The following is an 8169-nucleotide window of genomic DNA, read 5'->3' on the forward strand; positions in this document are numbered from 1 at the left end:
AACCCTACTGGTATTTAAAATACTGGTGGCATAGCTTCCAGAATCACAGCAACTCACAAGCCACCACAGTACAACAAACTGACAGGCAAGTTGTGGGTACTGAAGATTAAGTGAGTTGATAAGTCTAGAACATTTAGTATAGTACCATGGCATATAGTAGCTGCCCAAGAGTTGTTGTTAAGTGCCGTTGAGTCAGTTTTGACCCATAGCATCCCTGTATAGAGTTTCTGAGGAGCAGAGGATGAGCTCGAACTGCTGACTTTTCAGATCAAATCGATTTTGCAATCCAGAGCGTTAATCCACAGCACCATGCCAGGACTCCTTAATCATTATTATTCCAATATTCCTAATGAACAGAAAAAGTTAAAAACTAACTGCCCTATCTGCCCAGGAGTCAAACTAGAATGTTAATCAGGTTACTGAGCAGAACCAATTCTCTGGTTTCCTTCCTGTTTTCAGACAGGTCCTTTCCCTCATGTCTTCAGATAGGCAACCTAACCCCTCCCCGATTGTAACAGCACTGTCCTGTATTCAGGGCTCAGAATCTGGAGAAGCTAGCTCCTCTGAGTCAGCCGGCTTAATAAAATCTGAAACTCTACTTCACCTCTCCGAGTGGCTTCGGTTTCTTCAACAATGGATTAAGAGCTGCTGCGATATTCTTGGGCCTAGGGCTGCTGCGTCGCTCCCAAGCCCAGAGCTGCTATAATACTCTTGAGTCTAAAATTGCTGTAACACTATCACTTCCACATCCACATCAAGTTAGTGGTGTGTCCCATTAACCTTGAGTCTAAGGATAGACTTCAGGAATCCTCCTAACTGTTTGTAGCTATGTGCAAATTGTGTGTTGATGGATGCATTTTGCTGTGAATAGACTTATAGCTATTTATTCACTCCACCCAGTTCTAGAATCCAGCTTCTAAAAGTGTCCCATCAAATAGCAGCCTCCATATTATTTGTTGTTGTTGTTGCTAAATGCTGTCAAGTCGGTTCCGACCCATAGAGACCCTGAACAGGGATTTCCAAGGTTGTAAATCTTTACGGGAGCAGAAAGCCTCATCTTTCTCCCGCGGAGCAGTTGGTAGTTTCAAACTGCTGACCTTGCGGTTCGCAGCCCGATTCGTAACCACTACGCTACCAGAACTCCTTATTATTTAGGGCTTCTTATAACATGCACGTTCTCAGACTCTATTCCAGACCTACTGAATCAGAGCCTAGCAAGATCCCAGGTGATTCCTGTGCACACTAGCATTTCAGAAGCTCCCCAAACATCCTTGATGACAAGATTCATCTGGGATGCTTGTTATACCCGTGTAAGTAAAAAAGTCCTGGTGTGGTACTGCAGGATAATACACTGGACTGTAAAGGTCGATTTGAACCTCAAGGTTTGTGGTTCAAACTCACCAGCCGCTCCTTGGAAACCCTATATGGGTCACTGTAAGTCAAAACCAATTCAAAGGCACTTAACAACAACAAAATCATAGAAGCTTTTATTAAACAAAATTATCAAAATATCAAGTTATTGTTTCTCCACACATCTATATACTTCTGAAGGCAGTGTTTCCATTTCGCTAACCCTTTCCCAAAGAATTCTGCACTCTTCCATTTACATCATGTCAAAAGGACAGTTTTGGCCTCCTAACTAAAATTATGTTCCTTTTAAAAGATCTTGGGGTTTAAGGAACAAAAAGAAGTCTGAAGGGGAAAGATCAGGGATGTGGGTACGGTTTCCCAAGGAAATTCTTCTATGATTCTTCTTGTTGTGATGGGAAAAAAGTTCTCTGCACAACTTTTCTGGTCTTTTCCTGCCTTAGAGCTTGAAATCTAAAGGCCTGAAGTCAATGTTCTTACCATATGTTTGAGACTTAATATCAAATGGCACTCTGAGTACCTGAGGCAGTTCTGACACAATTTTGATATGCCCATCAATGTTCGTCAATGTGAGAATTCTGAGAGAGCAGTTAAGAGGTACTTTGCACTCAAGAAAGGTAAAACTTCAATTGCTCACAAAAAGGACCTAGGGTTTCAGCTCAGGTGGCTCCTGCCCTTGACAAAGACGTGGAGATGAATGGCAGTTACCCATTGTATTCGTCCCTTTTTGTCCTAGCCTCTAGGACAGGCGGAAATCCTCCTGACCCATTGTTTCTACAACAATCATAATCCAGAAGTATCTTTGATCTATTGAAAAAACATCATAATCACGATGATTCAAAGTTTTTGGCATATCTACAGAAGCAATCTGCTGTTAGTGACTTCTTTATCTTTATATACTGTTGGTTTTGTAATGTTCTTTGGACTTGGACAAAGACTAATGCTGATGACACGTTTGTTTTAGTTTCATATGCCGAATACAACCTCTTTTTTCACTACCATAACTTTATTCCTCACCAATGCAGTTTTCAATTTTCTTAAAATTTTTTCATAATAAGATTGTTCAAGAACATCTATCAAGTTTATCCCTTATTTGTTGTTGTTTTTAAGTGCCATTGAGTTCTGACTCATAGGACCCTGTCTAGGGTTTCCAAGGAGCAGCTGGGGGGTTTGAACAGTAATCATAACCTTCTGAGCTGACCTCTTTGACTTGAATTTAATTAGTCCTGCAGTTCTCCTCAGAAGGCACTGTTTTGATTGGAACATTTGTTTGAAGGCACCCTGATGAGATTCAGACAAGCATACTATTGAGAGAACTTGTCTGCAGTCATCCACTGATCTCAGAGATGTTTCAACTTGTTTTGTTTGGAATAAACCCGTGCATGTGTGAACTGTTACCCTGGTATCATTATTTTATCACCCTCATATCTGAAGACTATTCAGCCTCTTTCTTGGAAATTCTGATTCAGTAGATCTGGTAATTTTTTAAAACTACTCTGGGTTATTCTTCCATTTAGGTAAGAAAATAGTACTCAAAAAGATAAAAGCTATTAGTAAATCAAGGGAAGAATTTGTTATTATGTTTATAACTGAATGACATTTCTTGCGGCAGTTTCTTCTTCTTTTGCTTACAGCCTTTTATTTTTCTTAAATGCTTGCCATAACTCAGCTTGCATTATGTTGTTGTTGTAAGGTGTCGTTGAGTTGGTACCAAAAGCAAGCACAACAGAACAAAACCACTGCCTCACTGCCTGGACCTGCGCCAACCTTACAATCCTTGCTACGCTTGAGCCCATTGCTGTTGACACTGTGCCAATTCATCTCATTGGGGGTCTGCCTCTTTTTCTCTGACCCTTCACTTTACCAAGCATAATGTCCATCTCCAGGGACTGGTCCCTCCTGATACTATGTTCAAAGTATGAGAGATGATGTCTGGCCATCCTGGCTTCTAACGAGCATTCTGGTTGTACCTCTTCCTACACAGATTTGTTTGTTCTTCTGACAGTCCATGATACTTTTAATATTCTCCTCTCCAACACCATAACTCAAATGCATCAGCTCTTCTATGGTCTTCTTTATTCATTGTCAAACTTTCACATGCATATAAGGGTATTGAAAATATCATGGCTTGGGTCAGGCACATCTCTTCTCTTGAATACTTTAAAGAGGTCTTGTACAGCAGATTTGCCTCATGCAATATATTGTTTGATTTCTTGACTTCTGCTTCCATGTATGTTTATGGTTGATCCAAGCAAAATGAAGCCTTTGACAACTTCCATCTTTTATCCATTTGTCTTAATGTTATTTATTGGTCCAGTGGTGATGATTTTTGTTTTCTTTACATTGACGAGTTTTGTTTTCTTTACAAAGACCCATACTCAAAGTCTGTGGTCTTTGATCTTCATCAGTAGGTATTTTAAGTCCTCTTTGCTTTCAGCTAGCAAGTTTGTATTATCTGAGTATCTATCACAGGTTGTTAATGAGTCTTCCTCTAACCCTGATGCCATGTTTTTATTAATATAATCTGGCTTCTCAAATTATTTGCTTACCATACAGATTGAATAAGTGTGGTGAAAGAATACAACCTTGTGCACACCTTCCCTAATTTTAAACCATTCAGTGTTCCATTGTTCTGTTTGAAAAACCGCCTCTTGGTCTATGCATCGGTTCCTCATGAGCACAATGAAGTGTTGCGGAATACTCATACTTTGCAATGTTGTCCATAGCTTGTCATGAGCCACAAAATTGAAAGCCTTTGCATATTCAATAAAGCACAGGTAAACATCTTTCTGGAATTCTTTGCTTTCAGCCAAGATCCATCTGATGTCTGCAATGGTATCCCTCGTTCCACATGTTCACCGAAATCCTATTTGAACCTCTAACAGTACCCTGTCAATGTACCATTGCAGCAGTTTTTGAATTCTCTTTAGCAAAGTTTGACTTGCAGTGATATTAATGATATTGTCCGATAACTTCTGCATTTTATTGGGTCACCTCTCTTTGGAATAGGCACAAATGTGGATCTCTTCCAATAAGTTGTCCAGGTAGTTTCCTTTCAAATTTCTTGGCATCGATGAGTGAGTGCTTCCAATGCCATCTCACTTTGTTGAAAGATTTCCATTTGTATTCTATTAATTCCCAGAGCCTTATTTTTTTGCCAATGCCTTTAGTGCACTTTGGATTTCTTCCTTCAGTATCATTGGCTCTTGATCATAGGATATATCTTGAAATGGTTGATCCAATAACCATTTCTTTTTTTCTGGCACTATGACAATATTCTGGTGCTATTTATCATGCTTCTGTATTCAATATTCTGATGCTATCTGACAGTGTTCCATTGCTATTCGTAAGGTTTCAGGGACTAGATATTTGGTAGTAGTCCATTTCTCCTTCTTCCTGGCCTGTCTTAGTCTGGAAGCTCATCTGAAACCTGTCCATTATGGGTGACCCTGATGATATTTAAAATACTGATGACATAGCTTCTAGAATCATAGCAACACACAAGCCACCACAGTACGACAAAGTGACAGACTAGTCGTGGTCTGATACGTTAGAGTTGTTTTATTATTCTCTGCTGTTTTAGATCCATCTTTGTGGCCCAACAGAATGTAGAATGGTGCTTACCTGTAGTAATGGTTCGAGAAATAGTTATTGGATTCAATTGCTATCACTGGTCAAAGAAATATGTGGTTGCCATTAGTAGTTGCTATGGGTTGTACTGTGTCCCCCACAAATTACTGAAGTCCTAACCTCTTATATCTGGGAATATGAGTTCAATTGGAATGAGCATCCTTGCAGATGTAAACAAGTTAAGATGATGTCATCAGAGTGGGCTCTAATCCAATATGATTGATGTCTTTATAAAAAAGGGATATTTGGATGCAGCTGCACAGAGGGAAAATGGCCATGTGAAGATGGAAGCTGCAATTCCAGCTATGCTGCCACAAACTAAGGAATGCCTAAGGAAACCAGAAGCTGCCAGAGACCAGAGATTATCGTCTTCTAGAGCTTGTATACAGAGCATGGTCCTGCCATACACCCTGAATTCACACTTCTATTCTCCAGAACTGTGTGAGAATAATGCATTTCTATTGTTGTAAGTCATCTAGTCTGTTGTGCTTTATTACTGCAGTGCTAGGAAACTATTTGGGAAAAAAGATGAGGCTTTATGCTCCCGCAAAGATTTACAGCCTGAGAAATCCTGTCACTATGAGGTGTAACCAACTTGGGGGCACTTAACAACAACAGAAAGCTAATCCAGTAGTTCAGACAGCTGAGAAACTTGAAGCCTAGAGAAGTTATGACTTATTTAAAAGAGGAAGAACAATAAATAAATCAGTGAGAAAATACCTTGGAGAGTTTAATCAACTTACTTGTTCAGAGTCACATAGCAAAGTATTGTCAGAGCCAGGATTCAAAACCTGGCCTATTTGACCATGTTATGCCAGAATAGGAGGAATAGGAGGCAGACATTGCTAAGCAGAGCAAACTATGGAAGCAAGCAAGGCAGATGTTAAACTAAACCCATGGCCACTGAGTCAATTCCATCTCAAAGTGACCCTAGGAGACAGTAGACCTATTCCATAGGGTTTCAAAGCTGTAATCTTTATGGAAGCAGACTGCCACATATGTCTCACAGCTGGTGGGTGCCAGCTGCTTACCTTTCAATTAGCAGCCAGCACTGAGCTGTTATAGTATCAGGACTCCTCTGGCAGATGTCAAATCTGGTTATAAATAAATTAATGTGTGTGTGTGTGTGTGTGTGTGTGTGTGTGTGTGAAGAAACCACGTGCTCAAGACAGACGTTTGGAAGCCACAGATTGATTATGGTCAGAGAGTGAGGGTCCTGAACCACTGCAGGGAAGGACACATTGATGTGAAGAAAAGATGAGTGTGAGTGTAGGAACCTCAAAAGATCTGTCTCTTGGTGAAGAGAAATAGATATATCTTCTCTCAATTTGCCCTTGTGAGACAAAGAATTTAAGTAGGTCTTTTTCTTTGGCTTCTAAAAGATGTTGTTGTTATTAGATGCCATTGAGTCAATTTTTGACCTGATATGTGACAGAGTAGAACTGCCCACCAGGGATTTTTAAACTGTAATCTTTATGGGAGCAGATTGATAACATGGATCTACTGACTTAAACCAAATGGAGTCAGTTTAGTCATTAGGTCTCAAATGTTGTTGTTATGTGCCATGGAGTCAGTTCCGACTCATAGTGACCCTGCACAGAGTTTCCAAGGCTGCAAATCTTTACAGGAGCAGAAAGCCTCATCTTTCTCCCATGGAAAGGCTGGTAGTTTCGAACTGCTGACTTTTTGGTTTGCAGCCCGATTTGTATCCACTATGCTACCAGAGCTCCATAAAGAGACTCCTACAGCCCCAAGGGTACTCAGATGGTCTCCCATCCAAGCCATAGCTGGGCCCGACCTTGCTTAGCTTCCGAGATCAGAAGACAAGGGGCACATTCAGGAAGCTGTGGCCCTGGGCAGATTAAGTGTACATCAATGTAATTTGCCATAGATTATATGCCTGCTCTTTGTGAAAGACAGGCTGATCTTGAGAACTTATTCTCTCTCTTCTCCAGACTGCTGGCTTCGTGTTAACAAAGCTGGGATCAGATCTCTCCCCATCTCTGTGATTGACTACAGTGACGGGCAGCAGACTCTCATTTCAGTTTGGCAACAAGATCATCAGGTCTTTCTCCCAAGGAGCTGCTGTGGGGTTCAAACTGTCAAGCTTTGTACCACCAGGGCTCCTCTCTTGAAAGACAACTGGTTGTAGAGTCTGTTCAGACTCATAGTGATCCTTGATAGGGTTTCTGAGGAGCAGCTGGTGAGTTTGAACTGCCAACCTTGTGGTTCAAACCGACCTTATCCAGTGCTTATCCTATAGCACCATACCAGGACTCCTCGCTTGATAGTTCTTGGAATTTGCAAGCAATCAAGGTGACTTTAGGAGCTCTGGTAGCTTAGTGGTTATGAATCGGGCTGCGAACCTCAAGGTCAGCAGTTCGAAACTACCAGCTATTCCGTGGGAGAAAGATAAGGCTTTTCTGCTCCTGTAAAGATTTACAGCCTCGGAAAAAGAAACCCTCTACAGGGTCGCTGTGAGTTGGAACGGACTCCACGGCACATAACAATAGCAACAACAAACAAGGTGACTTTGCTTTCTAAAACTGCCAGACAGCACTTCACACCATGTGTAAATGAGTGAGGGCCCCAAAGACCACACCTGGTCAAAGGGGGCATGATGCAATCAACTACACATGTAGCTGACAAAAGGCTTTACATACAAAAGGCTTTACATACAATGAAGCTGACAAAAGGCTTTACATACAAAAGTCTGGGATCCTTTGGGACAACGAAAGTCTCATGCCAGAACATCTCCCAGACCTAGTCTGATGAGTCTCTTCATTTGTATCCTTTCAAATTATAATAAATGGATAATTGCAGGTATAGACCTTCATGAATTCTTCATTCTTAATCCAGGGAATTAATGAATCCACAGAGAGGGTAGTGAGAGTGAGTGAGAGTTGGTGTTTACTTGGCAGCCTGAGGGACTGTGTCCTTTTACCTTATGTTCTCTAACCTAGCCCCAGGAGGCCAGGGATGAGACAACCTGGCCTTGTTGTTAAGTGCCATCGAGTTGGTTTTGACTCATGGTGGTGGTTATGTGCCGTGGAGTTGGTTCCAACTCATAGTGAGCCTATACAGGGTTTCCAAGGCTGTAAATCTTTACGGGAGCAGAAAGCCTCATCTTTTTCCCACGGAATAGCTGATAGTTTCTAACTGCTGACCTTG

This window comes from Chrysochloris asiatica, unplaced genomic scaffold (assembly GCF_000296735.1).
Source record: "Chrysochloris asiatica unplaced genomic scaffold, ChrAsi1.0 scaffold00291, whole genome shotgun sequence".
In the NCBI taxonomy this organism is placed as follows: domain Eukaryota; kingdom Metazoa; phylum Chordata; class Mammalia; order Afrosoricida; family Chrysochloridae; genus Chrysochloris; species Chrysochloris asiatica.